Here is a 16,382-nt window from a genome sequence, read left to right on the forward strand (position 1 = left end):
CCCACGCCCGGACCGCCTAGCCTACCCCCAGCAACCCCTCACCCCCAGCCTGGGGCACTGATGGGGGGAGGTGAGGGCCAGACCGTGTGACCCTATGCTCCCCACTGGCCTGGAGGAAGAAAGGGTGAGCTGGGAACCTCTTTCACTTCATAGGAGGTGGGGAGGGCTCCCCCGTGACTGGGGGGACTGGTCCAGGCTGCACCCCGGGAGGTGGGAGGCTTGTCCAGTCCCCGCTTTTAAACCTGCCCCCGGCATCTCTGCCACTGTCTGAAATCACTCAGTCTCCTTCCCTAACTGGCTGTGTGAGACTACACAGCTCATTCGCCCTCCCCGGGCCTCAATTCCCTCACCTGTAAAAAGGGGCTGTTGCTGCTCTAGCTCAGGCCCCAGCCCCAGCCCCAGCTCCAGCATCTTGGGGTCCGAGGAGCCTGTGAGCTGTCTGCGCTGTAGACAAGGTGCTCTCTTAGGAAGGGAGGACTGGCCCCCTCCTCCAGGGGCTGTGACCCTGCACAGCCAGGCAATAAGGGGAGGAATGTGTCTCAGGGCCAGGAAGGGACACCCCAGGACCCCCATGCTCGGGGGACTGGTCACAGGCCTTCCAGGGGTCACTCACACCCTGAGCACAGCCACCTTTGTGGACACAGCCCAGGTCACCCAGGTCTCCACACATGGAGGTGTTCAGCCTGCCCTCCACCATCACTGCTCTGCAATTCCCTCGTGTGCATTTGTCTTTGAGGCTCTCAACCAGGGACTTTTGCAGAGGAAAGTTTTTCATTTTAATGAGGCCCAGTTTATCCATTTTTCCTTTTGTCGATCAGGCCTGGGTTTAGACCTCGAAGATTTTTCTCCTATGCTTTTTCAAGTTTTATAGTTTTGTGTTTAAGCCCATTTACGTCTACAATCCATTTTGAGTTGATTTTTGTATAAGGCATGGGGTTAAGTGGAGGTTCATTCCTTTGTCTGTGGATAACCAATGGCTAAAGGGATTATAAGAGCCGTTTTGACCATACGCAGTGTCTGCCTTAGAGTGCCACTTTTAGATAAAGTAAAGGAAGCCTGGAGAAATTAGACGACTTTCCCCAAATGACTATGTTCATCACGAGTGCCGCTTACTAACCCTTTCCCACTCTCTCTTTTCCGGGCGCATGGTGGGATCACTCCTCGGGGGTCCCTCTATGGTTGCGTGGGTCCTCGCCAGTGAGTTGTGAGTAGAAATTACATGAGTCTCTCCCAAATCAGAGCATTTAAATGCCATTTCAAGACCCTCCAGATCTTTCCTTTCCCTCTGTCCCGGCAACCAGCAAGTTCCAAATGGTGACCATCATTAGCCTGCGTTCCAGAGGGCGGAGAAATGGAACAGAGCCCGCAGTGGACTCATGATGGACATTTAGAATGAACAAGATATAAACGTTGTGTTTAAACCATTACACTTTTCAGGCCTTTTGTTACCACAGCATGACTCAGCCTCTCCTGACTGATACAGCCACCAAGTTGGACTGAGGGCCCCTCACTCCCCTCACTATGGACTTGCCAGGAGAGGAGACCAACCATAGAGTTATATGGACAATACAGCCCCTCCAGCGTATTGCTGCTAGTACCCTCTGCTACTAGGACACCAGGCTCCCAGCAGCAGCTGTCCCCAGGCCCCTTGCACCCCCTCAGCTCAGAAAAGGCCCACAGGGAGGTCAGCAATGGTGCTGTGTCAGATGACCCAGGGACCCCCTCCCCACTCTGCTTAGCACCAATCACTACCCCAGACACAGGGGCTGGATCTACTTCTAATGGCTCCTCTAAGGGGGGGTAGGGATAAACTGCCACCCGCTGAGGAGAGTGTCTGGAATGGAAGTGGGGAGATACAGTGGGTTTCACAGTGTTAAGTCCAGAAGCTTCTGCTTTCCTGATAAAAGGGGATGGATTCAGCTGGCGTGGCCCCTTTCTTTTCATCTTTTTGTCTCTGTTTTCTTTTGAATGTGGGCATGATACCTAGAGTTGTACCAACCATCGAAGACCATGAAGAAAAGGCCAAGGAAACCCTCCTGCACTGTTGGTGGGAATGTAAATTGGTGCAACCACTATGGAGAACAGCATGTAGTCTGTCATACAGAGTGAAGCAAGTCAGACAGAGAAAAACAAATACCGTATGCTAACACATATATATGGAAACTAAAATTTTTTTTTAAATGGTAATGAAGAACCTAGGGGCAGGACAGAAGTAAAGACGCAGACGTAGAGAATGGACTTGAGGACACAGGGAGAGGGAGGTGTAAGCTGGGATGAAGTGAGAGAGAGGTATGGATATATATACACTCCCAACTGTAAAATAGATAGCTAGTGGGAAGCAGCCGCATAGCACAGGGAGATGAGCTCGGTGCTTTGTGACCACCTAGAGGGGTGGGATAGGGAGGATGGGAGGGAGACACAAGAGGGAGGGGATATGGGGATATATGTATACGTATAGCTGATTCACTTTGTTATAAAGCAGAAACTAACACACCATTGTAAAGCAATTATACTCCAATAAAGATGTTAAACATAAATAAATAAAATAATAGAACTACCATACGATCCAGCAATCCTACTCCTGGGCATATATCCAGAAAAGATGAAAACTCTAACTTGAAAAGATACATGTACCCCAATGTTCATAGCAGCACTATTTACAATAGCCAAGACATGGAAGCAACCCAAGTGTCCATCAACCAATGAATGGATAAAGAAGATGTGGCATATACATGCAATGGAATATTACTCGGCCATAAAAAAGAATGAAATATTCCATTTACAGCAATATGGATGGACCTAGAGATTATCATACTAAGTGAAGTAAGTCAGACAAAGATAAGTACCATATGATATCACGTATATGTGGAAACTAAAGAAATGATACAGATGAACTTATTTACAAAACAGAAACAGATTCACAGGTGTAGAAAACAGACTTATGGCTACCAAAGGGGAAAGGGGGCAGGGAGTGATAAATTGGGAATTTGGAATTAACAGATACACTCTATTATACATAAAATAGATAAACAACAAGGACCTACTCTATAGCACAGGGAACTATACTCAATATCTTGTAATAGCCTATAATGGAAAACAATCTGAAAATATATATATATGTATATTTAATTGAAGCCCTTTGCTGTACACCTGAAGCATTGTAAATCAACTATACTTCAGTTAAATAAATAAAGAAGAAAATGCCAAAGGAAATCTCAGAGTCGTTGAGCTACAACAACAATGTTATGACGGCCTCCTCTTGATTTCTTGTTATGAGAAAAAGACTCCCCTGTGTGTTTAAACTTCTATAACCAGGCTTCCTGCTACTTGCAGCCCAATACTTTCCTAACTGGTACAGTTCCTAGCAGGGGAGTTGGAAGAAAGGACTTTTTCTGGTTATCAACGCCTGTGCTCCTCCTCTTTCCTCACCCGGGGTTGTCTGGCCCCAGATCAATCCTGTCCCCAGAAGCTGTCCCCGATCAGTTCTAACTGCAGCAGGAGGTGAGATTTAAGTGCCCCACATCCGGGGCTTTTTGCACCTTTCACATCAACTCCAGAGTTATCTCCCCAAGACACAAACCTGAACATGGCACTGCTCTGCCCCCAGACCCTACCACCTTCTCTCGGACCCTAAGAATGACATTCAGGTTCCCTTCCCGGGCCCTCAAGGCCCTTCCCACCCCGGATTCAGCTAACCTTTGCAGCTTTAAATCCCTTGCCTCCTCACCAGGCACCATCCCCTTCCTAAGCCACCACCTCTGTCATCCCACATCCACTGTGGGTGGATGTGCTGTTACCCTCCTTGGCACCCTTTGTCCACATCTTTATTATAGCAAGTGCACTTCACCTTGTAATTACTTGTTTGCAAATCTTTCCTTCCAGAGATTGTCAGCTCTGGGGACAAGGGTCAATCCTTATTCTATTTGTATGTGCTTTAGCTTCCAGAATGGCTAGTACTCAAAACACAGCCTGTTGAATAGATAAAACCCCAGTGCTTTGGTTATACTTTGGATGTTAACTGTGAGCTTTCTCTTTGGGTCCTATATGGAGCCACTCTTCAGGTAACCTGTGAATTCCCCATTATAAGGAAAGGGCTTGCTTAGTTTCCTATTAAGCAATATTTATTGAGCACCTACCATGTGCTTGTATCAGTTAGCTATTAGCACAATCATGCTGTATAACAAACACCCACAAATCCCTGAGGCATATAATCATAAGCCCTTATTTGCCACTTGTTTTTGTGTTGGCTGGGGCTATCTAAAGTTGCTATTACAAACCCCATTTTTCAGATGAGACCAGAGGTGTAGAGAGGTAAAGTAACAGTCTAAGTTTGCACAGTTGATAAGCAGCAGAGCCAGAAGGAAAACCTAGGGAGCGTGGCTCACATCTGGATTCTTAACCATTAGGTTGCACTGCCTCTCTGCTATAGACTGAATGCTTGTGCCCTTTCCTCCCCAAATTTAATTGTTGAAACCTAATCCCCAATGTGATGGTATTTGGAGGTGGAGGCTTTGGGAGGTGATTAGGACATGAGAGTGGAGCCCTCGTGAATGGGGTTAGTGTCCTTATAAAAGAGGCCCAGAGAGCTCTCTAGTCCCTTCTGCCATGTGAGAACACAGGAAAAAGACGGACATCCATGAACCAGTAAGCCGGCTCTCACCAGACAGTGAATCTGCTGGTTTCTTGATCTTGAAAGTCTCAGCTCCTAGAACTGTGAGAAATAAATTTCTGTTGTTTGTAATCTGCCCAGTTTGTGGTATCTTGTTGTAACAGCCCCAACAGACTAAGACGCTCTCCATCTTTGAAAGCATTCCACCTCTATGCATAAAGAGTTTGCTCATCTTTTAAAATCACTACCTAAGGACTTCCCTGGTGGCACAGTGGTTAAGAATCCGCCTGCCAATGCAGGGGACACGGGTTCGATTCCTGGTCTGGGAAGATCCCACATGCCGCAGAGCAACTAAGCCCATGCACCACAACTACTGAGCCTGTGTGCTGCAACTACTGAAGCCTGTGAGCCTAGAGCCCGTGCTCCACAACAAGAGAAGCCACCGAAATGAGAAGCCCAAGCACCACAACGAAGAGTAGCCCCTGCTCGCCACAACTAGAGAAAAGCCCACGCGCAGCAAAAAAAAACCCCAAAAAACAAAAAAAACCACAACCTAATATTTCAATGAATGGATGGCAATGTATCATAAGTACTTAGTCAGTCCCTACTGATGCGCATTTAAATTGTTTCCAAACTTTTGCTGTTACAAACAACGCTACATGAATAATTTGTGCCCAAGTCATTCAGCATTGGTGAAGTGTATCTGCAGGGAAAATTCCTAGAAGTGGAATTGCTGAGCCAAAATTATGTGCCTTTATAATTTTGAATGCTATCACTTAATTGCCTGCCAGCAGTCTATGGACTGTCAATTTCCCCACACCCTTTCCCACATGGTGCGTTAGCAAGCTTTTTGATCTTTAATAGCATGATAAATGAAAAATACTATCTCAGTGTTGTTTTAATTTGCGTGGTTTTCATTATGAGTAAGGTTGAAAAAATTATAATGTTACCTCATGGGGTTATTGTGAAGATGAAATGAATTAAGACAATTAAAAGGATCAAGTTCTTAGGACAGTACCCAGTACATGGTAAGCACTTAATAAACGTTCATCACTATTAATATTATATACTCCGGGGGTGAGGAGAAGGGCGAGACACAGAACAGTATGTATAATATGCTGTTATTTGTGAAAAAGAAAAGTATATTATTTGTGAAAAAAGAATATATATGTATATATATACATGCACACACATTCACACATATATATGTATGTGTATATATGTATATATGTACTTGCAGGTATATATAACTTTTCTCAGAAAAGATATACAAAAGTAGAGAATGGACTTGAGGATATGGGGAGGGGGAAGTGTAAGCTGGGACAAAGTGAGAGAGCGGCATGGACATATATACACTATCAAACATAAAATAGATAGCTAGTGGGAAGCAGCCGCATAGCACAGGGGGATCAGCTCGGTGCTCTGTGACCACCTAGAGGGGTGGGATAGGGAGGGTGGGAGGGAGGGAGATGCAAGAGGGGAGAGATATGGGAACATATGTATATGTATAACTGATTCACTTTGTTATAAAGCAGAAACTGACACACCATTGTAAAGCAATTATACTCCAATAAAGATGTTTAAAAAAAAAGTAGTAAATATTGATGCCTCTAATAGAGGAACTGGGTGCTGGTGACAGCAGTGAGAAGAGATTCTTTCCTGCATTCTCTTGGTATCACATAATATTTGAACCATGTGCAGGAAACATTTATTCTCAACAAACGCTGCAGTTACTGGCACTTCCTGTAGGAAGGCTGCACAAGTAAGGAGAAGGCTCCCAGCCCCATAGCTTTAGCCCTAAGCCCCCAGGTGATACAACGCATTTTGCCACCTTCCCACCCTTGCCTCTTGAGGGCGCCAGACTCAGCCCTAATTGTAGCTCAAAAGAAGGTTGGCTTTGCCGCAAGCTGAGGGATGGAAAGAGCTGTTCATTCTTCCCCATTTGTCCATGCTCTCCAAACCCTATCATTCCATCCAACCCCCTCAAGGCAGCAGGAGGAAGGACGACGGAAGAAGGGAGCCTGAAGCATTTGCTGCCTTCAAGACGCCTGACGAAGTAAGAGAAGAATTCGTCGACTTGGGCGCCTTCATCCAGTCTCAGTGATGCCACTGACCTCCTGGGCAGGCAAGAGCCATCACCTCCCTAGGCCCGAGTTTCCTCAGAGTGAAAAAGGGCTACTGACACCCAGCCTGCATCATGGATCTTAGGTTCAATCAAATAAGCAATGTGAAGCCACATTGAAAAACCAAAGCATGATGTCAGCCAGGCATACGGAACGTGGGAGTGGAGTGTAACAGTCAATGCTCCTGATCTGTCACCAAAGAGAGATGCCACTCCCCAGGGCATCTTTTCATCCAAGACAACAGAATGAAACACCTTGCCCAGACACTGTCAGATGTCAGATACCACGTCAAGGATAAAGAGAAAAAGGATGTAGGAAAGAGAAAAGCTGATTCCAGGTTTAATAAATGTCTGCGGGAATTCGGCAGGATGTATTGGAAACATCAATCCTTGATGAAAATCTGTTGATTAAAAGCCATCCTCAGCCATAAGAAGGAATGAAACTCCGATACATGCTACAACAGAAAGGAACCTTGAAGACATTAGGCTAAGTGAAATAAGCCAGACACGAAGGACAAATAATGTCTGATCCCACATCTATAAGGTATCTAGAATAGGCAAAGTCATGGAGACAGACAGTAGAATAGGGTTAACAAGGGGGGCTTCCCTGGTGGCGCAGTGGTTGAGAGTCCGCCTGCCGATGCAGGGGACGCGGGTTCGTGCCCCGGTCCGGGAAGATCCCACATGCCGCGGAGCAGCTGGGCGCGTGAGCCATGGCCGCTGAGCCTGCGCGTCCGGAGCCTGTGCTCCGCAATGGGCGAGGCCACAACAGTGAGAAAAGGAATAGGGTTACCAGGGGCTGGGGAAGGGGGAAGTTGGGAGTTATTGGTAATGGGTTCTGAGTTTCCATTGGGGTGATAAAGAAAATTCTGGAGATGGATAGTGGTGCTGGTACACTGTGAATGTATTTAATGCCACTGAATTGTATGCTTAGAGATCGTTAAAATGGTAAATTTTTGTTAATCCACAAATAAATAATCTCCCTCCGAAAAGAGGGGAAAATATCCCTTAATGCTCAAAGTGAACTTTGTGCAAGCATCTTAGCAGGTAATAAGACTAATTGGAAAATAAGGGCCCAGGAACAAGAAAGCACCCAGTCCCAAGACCAGCAGTGTCGGGCTGGCACGAAGTGGAGGGTATAGAGGGTGTGGAAGGTAGAAGGGGGCAGCGGGGCTTCGCAGGAGAGGAGCCCACCCTGTCCAAGCCGGTGTCATCTCCCCGCCACACTCCTCAGCGCTCCTTCTGGTGATTAGTGAGAAACCCCTGGGCAGTGACACCAGAAGGCGCCGTGGAGTATTCATAGTCACATAGATTTGAGTCTATGTTTGTATAAGCTGTGTCGTAAAATGCATTCTCATGTCACAAAAAATGTGAGTTCATTCATGCTAAAACGAATCCTTTTGTTGAATTCATATCGTCCTGAGTTTAAACAAAAGGAAGGACCCTTCAGCGGACGCCCTGGATCAGGGCAACCTTACCAAGCTATAAAAATTCAGACTCTGCTGTTCTGAGTGGGGAAATCAGGAAAGCCCCAGGCCCAGCCCTCTTAATAGAATTCTGTCCAAGGGAGGCTTGGTTCATGGGTCATGTGTGACCCATGACCGTCATCAGGGAGAAACGACATTATTAAACAGCCTATGAGAAGATGGAAGGCATCCACCTCAGCTCTGCTGCCACCTCTGTTCCTGAGGCGGGCAGAGCCCGAAGAGAAGGTAGGTTGGGGCGTGGAGGCAGCTCAGGGGGAAGAGACGAGGAGTCCAAGACAGCCCAAGCGGTTCTCTGAGGCTGGGGAGGGGAGGTCGTTCCGGTTCGCTGAGCTAGCTCTCTGCGCAGGCAGGGGGCGTGGCCATCACGCTGGGGCTTCTTGCCCCTGGGGAAAGCCGAACCACCTATAGCACCCACCAGCCTGACTGACCCCTTCAGGGCATGACCACCCAGGGGCCTTATCAAGGAGAGAAGCACATGTCAAACTACTAAGCAAAAGCTCACTTTGCAGAGAGTCTTCGTTAGGATAAAATTTGGTTGTTGTGACCAAGATCCAAAGCTTCCCAAATTGTATTCCCATTCTGGCACGCAGGGAAAATGACAACAATTATATAGCTCCACTGGCCCAGGGATGGCTCTAGGCAATCAGTAGCTTCACACACCTGTAACCCACACACCAGGGAAGCCCAACATGGGTGGGGAAGCTCTGATCTTATTTTTTATTTTTTTTGCGGTACACGGGCCTCTCACTGTTGTGGCCTCTCCCGTTGCGGAGCACAGGCTCTGGACATACAGGCTCAGCGGCCATGGCTCACAGGCCCAGCCGCTCTGCGGCATGTGGGATCCTCCCGGACCGGGGCACGAACCCGTATACCCCTGCATTGACAGGCGGACTCTCAACCACTGCGCCACCAGGGAAGCCCCACTCTGACCTTATTAATACAGATGTTTACTTCCCTGTCAGATAGAAGAGCGAGTTATTATGTTGATTTTGCTCTATGGAGCTATCAAGAGCCCACACCCTGTCTTGTTGCTCCTCCATCCTTAGCATGTTGCCCTCATCTGAAAGATCCAGGATCGCACAGCCACACCCACCTTCCATACAGAGAGAGGGCGAAGGGGAAGCAAAGGCCCACCCATCCTCTTAAGAGCATGTGTTATCTGAGGCCGCATAACAAATTACCCCGGAACTTAGTTACTTCGAGCAATATACATTTATTATCTCAGTTTCAGCAAGTCAGGAGTTCAGAGGTTGCAGTCAAGATGTCAGCAGGACTGTGACCATCTGAATGCCAGCTAGACTGAGGCTTGAGGATGTGCTTCCAAAATGTCTCCGTCATGTGGCTGTTGGCAAGAAGCCTCAGGTCCTTGCCACGTGGGCCACTCCATAGGGGCTTCTTGATTGTCCTTATGACATGGCAATTGGCTTCCCCATCGTGCTTATTACAAGAGAAAGCAAGGAGGAAGCCAACTGCTTCCTTGCCCTAACCTATGACTTCTGCCATATTCTGTCCATTAGAATCAAGTCACTAATTCGAAAAGATACCTGCACCCTGATGTTCATAGCAGCATTATTTACAATTGCCAAGGAAGCAATTGGAAGCAACCAATTGTCTTTGGAAGCAACCCAAGTGTCCATCAACAGATGAGTGGGTAAAGAAGATGTGGCGTATGTATACAATGGAATATTACTCAGCCATAAAAAATAACAAAATATTGCCATTTGCATGCAGCAACATGGATGGACTTGGAGGGCATGATGCTAATGTGGCATAAGTCAGATACAGGAAGACACAAATATTGTATGACATCACTTATATGTGGAATCTAAAAAATACAACAAACTAGTGAGTGTAACCAAAAAGAAGCAGACTCACAGATATAGAGAATAAACTAGTGGTTACCAGTGAGGAGAGGGATGGGGGAGGGGCAATATGGGGTGGGAGAAAATAGGGTTATTATGGGATTACATGAAATCGAGTGTGTGAAACTTTTGAAAATTGTAAAGCACTATAGAATTTAAAGCATCTTTCATTCAATTAAAAAAATTCAGAAAAAAAAAAAGGCAAGTCACTAAGCACAGCATAAACCTAAGCAGAGGGGAATTAGGCTTCACCTTAATGAAAGGAGTGTCAAAGAATTTATGAACATGTATAAAACCACCACAGGACACATCCAAAAAATTGTGCATATTCCTCTTCTGCTCACCCCCCATTGGCTAGAACTCAGTCACATGACCAAACACAGTCCAAGGGGAGCTGGGATGTATTGTCTTTGTGGTAGTGGCTGGACACCCGGTGGGTGGTCTGTTACTATGGGAGGGAAATGGAGCATGAGTAAAGTTTCTGCCTCCAAAGAAGCAACAATGCAGATATGCCAGGTGAAAAAAGGACCCTGTGGAATATAATTTACATTCTAGGCAAGGGAAACCATGTTTCTCATCACTGGCATCCTTGAAAATGCTCATGACATATGGACGAGTGAAAAACGCATGTTGAATAACAGCGTGATGCCATTTAAGACAATTGATATACGCAGATCTCAATGGGCGCGGAGGCTGAGAGGTGATTGGATGTTTGCCAGCACAATAATTGTGGTTATCTCCACGTGGCTGAATTACTGGCAGTTTTTTCATACATTTCTGTCATTTTTCTATATCATTTACTATTTTTCCCCAAAATAGAAAAAGACATAAACAATATTTCTTCCTATCCTTTCTAATCAACCCACCTCCCCCAAGCTGGTCTAAAAAGAATGTCGGTGAGAAATTCCTGGGTGTCCTGCCGTGAGTCTTGCTGGAAAATCTGTCAGTTCAGAGACAAGCCAAGCACGGGCAGCAGGAGGAGAAGGGCCAGGGGTCTGGTTAGACCGTGAGGATGTGCCAGTGGGATGTAGTACCAGGGCACGAAATCGCAGCTGAGACCATGAGATCAGTGGTGGGGGGCAGGCCGTGAGAACGGAAGTCAGAACAGAGAGTCAGACCAAAGCTGGGAGCCGCTAAGGTGTAGTGCCTGAGGGGATGTGCCAGGGTCTGGGCCAAGTCACAGTCTAAGCACCCAGGCTGAAGACAGTGTTCCCGGTTCCAATGAGCCCTAGGGAGCAAGAGGAAAAGAGATTTCAGAAACTGATGCTTGGTATGAGTGATGGGAGCCAAGGCAGGTTGAAAAGACCCCTGGAACCTCAACAAGGGCACTTCTGGGGAGACGCAGCCAACTGGCAGCCCCTATGCAACCAGGAGGCTGCCGGGGAGCGTGCTACCGCCCCAGCAAGAGAGGCCTCTGCGGGGCTGCTGCTGACTGCACTGCCTCCCGCCTGGGCAAGGATGGGTGGATGGGTTTAATGTTGCCTGCCAGCTCTGATCTATGACTAGTAGTTCCCTGTACTCCTGGGTTGAGAAAGGTTCTAAGGCTAAGTCTGGGCTTAGGAGGAACCACTGAAGTGATTGATTGGTGATGTCTGCCAAGGTCCAGAGGAGAGAGTAGGCCAAGTGCCGTGATTCCAACAGCTTATCCTTCTCCGCTGGGGATTCAGCACCACCCCCTCTTCCCCCACTTGCCTGTCTCCCATAGTAGGGAAAAATTATCCATAATCCCCCCCTTTTCACTTTGGCTGATTCACTGCTAGAGTTTCTATATACAGAGAGCCTTTTTATGTAGCTGTCATCAAAAAGTACATCCTAATTATAAATGTTTTTTCCACTTGGCAATACAACACAAGGATTTTCCTATGACTTTTTTTAATATCTTTTTTTTAAAAAACTAACACAAGTACATTGTAGAAGAGACAAAGAACCAACAAGAAAAAAACTTTAAAACGTCTTTAATTCCAAAATGCACAGGGGACCCCAGAGCATGTCAGGAAGTGGCAAACCAGGAAGATGTTCACTCTAGACCACTCCAGAAGCTCCATAAGTATCAGAATTGTATGGGATTTTCTTTTAAGAAATGAGGATTCCCTCTACAAACTCATTAGAAAAGGTAAGCCTCTCTCCCCGACAACAACAACAAAAAAGGGGAGCAAAGACTATAAAAGAGACAATTCATAGAAATAAAAATTCATGAGGTCAGTAAATAAGAAGCATGTTCTTCTCTAATCAGTCAGGAAAATGAAAATTAAAACAATGAGATGCCTTCCCCCGCCTCCAGCACGCTGACATCACACATTCAAGGGTGAAAACATCCAGCACAAGCAGGGCAGTGGGCATGAATTGCTACAGCCTCTTGGGCAAGTAATCTAGAGTTGATTATGAAAATTAAAAACAAATCTATATGTACATTTTTTTAGAACAACCTCACTTCCAGGATCTCCTCTACAGAAGTGAAAAACCCAGAACATGAAGATCCATGTACTAGGACATCTACTGAAACACCCACCTATTTGTTCAACAAACATTTGTTGATTAACTACCATGTACCAGGCACTAGGAATACAATGAATAAAACAAACACACATCCGCGATCCCATCGAGTTTATCTTGCAGAGGGAGGAATCAATTTAAAAACCAGATACATTTAAAAGACATAGCATGGAGAAAAATACAACAGAAAGAAAGACGGAGAGAATGCTAGGGGAAGTGGAGTATGTGGGGTGGGGGGAAGAGGGTTGCACTCTGAAACAGTGATCACGAAAGGCCTCACTGAGAAGGTGGCATCTGATCAAAGCACTGAAGAAGGGGAGGGAACAAGTCATGGGGATATGCAGGAGTGGAGCATTCCAGGTGGGGGAACGGCCGACGCAAAGGCCAAGAGGCAGAATGGGTCTGGTGTGTCCAAGAACCAGATAGAGGTATGTACGGGTGGTACAGGCCTTGGAGGCCACTGCAAGGACTCGGTTTTACCCTGAGAGGGATCTAGCCGTCTCTGGGATACAGGTAGGAATTTGGAAGTCAACAGCCTACAAAGGGCATGCGGCCCTGAGGGAGGGAGGAGGGGGAGATTGTGGGGACTGAGGACCAGGCCGCAGGGCATCCCAACAAGCAAAGGAGGCCGAGGACAGCAACCAGAGAGGTAGAGAGCAACCCAGGGAGACTGGGCTCCATTTCAGGGAGGGCGGATGGGCTGCGTCAAATGTGCTGGCTGACAGGTCAAGTCTGATGAGGACCTAAGGACCAGCATCCTGAAGGAGACGGGCTGGTCCAGCCCTGACGGAGGACTTCAGTCACTGAGCGTGGGCACTTGTACAAGCCCCTCAGGAAGGGAAGTGGAAAGAACAGTGAGAGCAGAGGGGATCAAGAGGCAGCAGCTGAGCAGCCTGATGAGGGGCTGCAGGGGCAGCTGGCCGGCTCCAGAGAACAATGGAGTGCCCTGTGTCCTTGAGCTCCGAGAAGGGCGCCTCTCACCCAGGGCCGGGAGGAAAGCGGATCCCCGCGTTAATTAAGTCCCATCAGCAGCAAGTCGGTGCTTGCCAAGCTGCCGGGCGGGGCCTGATCCAGGTCCTGCCTCTAAGGAAGCATCCAGGCCGCCAGGACAGGCACTGGCTCCTCGGAAAAGTGCTCATGCCTGGAGGAGGAAATGAGTCCCTGACCGAGAGCCCGGCCAGAGGAAGGCCACAGCCCTGGGAGGAGCCCGGGTGCCTGGGGAGAGGCCAGGCCAGCAGAGGCCAGTCCTGAGTGAGAAAAGCAGATGGAATGAAATGCCTCTCCCTTCCTGCTGTGGGTGATGCCTGGTGGGGCAGGGCAGGCTGAAAATGGTGAATTTAAAATAGAGATGAAACAGATTTTTAACTCAGCCTGGCGCTGAGTGATATTTTCTGGAGAGAGAGAGCTATATAGCTGGAAGAGGCTTTAGTCGTCATGTCCTCAAACCACATATTTTACAAATGGAGAAACTGAGGTTCAGAGAGGGGAGGCATTTGCCCTGGGTCACACAGCCAGTGAGCAGAGGGGCTGAGAACCAGCCTCAGGGCCCCTGGCACCTGTGACAAAGTGCAGGCCAGGGGGTGCCTGGGAAATGTGGCTGCCACCTGAATCCATGTACTGAGGAAAGGAGGCTGGGGAGGGGAAAGCAGGAGATGTCAGAAGCCAATGGGCAGAGGAGGGAGCAGAGCAGAGGCCTGGCTCCCAGCAGGAGCGGGCTCTGTGAGCGGGATGGGGGGAAGACCCTGGGAACAGCCTGGCCCAGGTGGGAGAGGGGGCTACAGGTCTGTGAGAAGGTGGGTCTCAGTGGTCTCAGGACCTAGAGGGAAGGGCAGACAGGCCCTGGGAGGGACGAACACCCTGCACCTCGGCCTGTGGGCAAGTCAATTTCACTTCAATCCTCTGAATACCTTCGGGCTGGAGAAGCTCACGTACTCCCGGGGTTCCACTCCCTGTGTGTTCCGTCTGGCGTCCGCTCCTTATTTATTTCGTGCTGAGGACACTCATCCTGTTTAATACTTTCTCCCTTGCCTGGATCTCTGCTGGGCTCTGCGGGACAACCTGGGCTGAAGAGGGATGGGCAGGACCCTCTGGGCTCACCCTGCGGCCCCTCACCAGGGCAAGGAAACCCTAGGAGCCCTCCCAGCCCAGGCCAGCAGTGCTGTACATCGAGGCCACAGGGCCTAGGACTGTCCTGTAATGTGTAGACAGATAGACCTACTCTCTGTCCTCCAGGAGCCCACAACCAAGCCAGAAACATAGATGGAGAGGCAAGCAACAGTGCCAGAAGGGGGAAAGTGGGTGTCCTGAGAGGCCCGAGGCGTGTGGAGTTTGGACAAAGGTTAAAGGACCTTTCGTTGAGGCAGGAGGTCAGCAGTCTGGGGGTCTGGGGAGGTGAGCTGTACCCAGATTAGAAGGATGACCACTTGTTTATTTGTAATTTCTCTAAAGATGCTCTGTTGGTTTTTGTTTAACAACTCTGGAAGGTAACTGCTCCTTCAAATAATTCTCTGGTTCAAAAGGTAATCCCTCAGGAGAAATACAGCTGTTCTAGCGAGACGGAGGAAGAACCTCAGCGTCCGGGTGGTGGGAGAGCCCGTGTGGGGAGCTGTAATCTGAGCCTTGAACTCAGAAATGCAGGCAGGACAAGGCAGTGTGGAACCCAGGATGGAAATCAGCTGCGAGGGACCTTGGAGGTCACAGAGCCACTGTCTACTTGTCTACTCAAGACGGGTCACACGGGGAGTTGAAGGTCTGGCCAAGCTGACCCCAGGCCCCCAGGTTCCCAGAGGACGGCGCGTTCTCCCCCCAGTCACAAGGGGCTTGGTTCTGGGTGTTTCCTCCCTTGCATTTCCCAGATCCCTGAGCTTGGGAGAAGAATGCACAGCAGAAGGCCCTCTGGAGGGGGGTGAGCACAGAGGGCACGCACTTTGCCCCAGCAGGTCTGCCCGTGGGAAGTGCTGGCTCCCAGTGCCCGTGGGGAGGGCAGTGGTTCGGAATAGTCTGTCCAGCTCCCTGAGGAGCAGGACAGGGTGCACCTGTGAGGCTGCCAAAAGGGGGCTGGGGCCTCCCTCAGGCTTGGCTCTGGTCCAGTCCTGTCATCAAAGCCAAGGGAGGCCGCCCTGACAGATGTCACCAGCACGGAGCTGTCAGTCATCCCAGCAGGTCTCCTCAGCACAGCCACCATCCTGTGAGGGTTGGAGGGCAGGGCTCTTCCTGGCTTTCCCCCAGCGCTGATCACTGATCACCGCTCCCGGGTCCTTCGCAGACAGCTTCAGCCTCTGCCTTCAGTTTCGAGACTGAGCCGATCAGAGCGCCTCTGGCAGTGCCTGGGGCAGCCATGTGGGTAAGGAAATCCTGGCCCATCCAAAATCCCCATTAACCAGCAGTCCCCAAACTGTGTTCCATGGACCTCCCCACATGGTGTCCAGTGAGAGATTGGGGCATGAAATAAAGAATAAGTGCCCTGCATCAACAGATGAATGGGTAAACCAAATGTAACACACACATGCAACGGAACATTATTCAGCCATAAAAAAAGAATGCAGTTCTGATATACGCTTCAGCATGGATAGACCTCGAAAATCTTATGCTTAGTGAAATAAGCCAGACACAGAAGGACAAATATTGTATGATTCCACTTATATGAGGTACTAAGAATAGGCAAATTCATAGAGACGGAAAGTAGAATTGAGTTTACCAGGGGTGTATTGGGAGAGGCGGGAAAGGGGGAGTTATTGTTGAATGGGTACAGAGTTTTTGTTGGGGATGATGAAACAGTTTGGGGTATAGATAGTGGTGATGTTTACACA

The sequence above is a fragment of the Pseudorca crassidens genome, chromosome 14 (genome assembly GCF_039906515.1).
Source record: "Pseudorca crassidens isolate mPseCra1 chromosome 14, mPseCra1.hap1, whole genome shotgun sequence".
In the NCBI taxonomy this organism is placed as follows: domain Eukaryota; kingdom Metazoa; phylum Chordata; class Mammalia; order Artiodactyla; family Delphinidae; genus Pseudorca; species Pseudorca crassidens.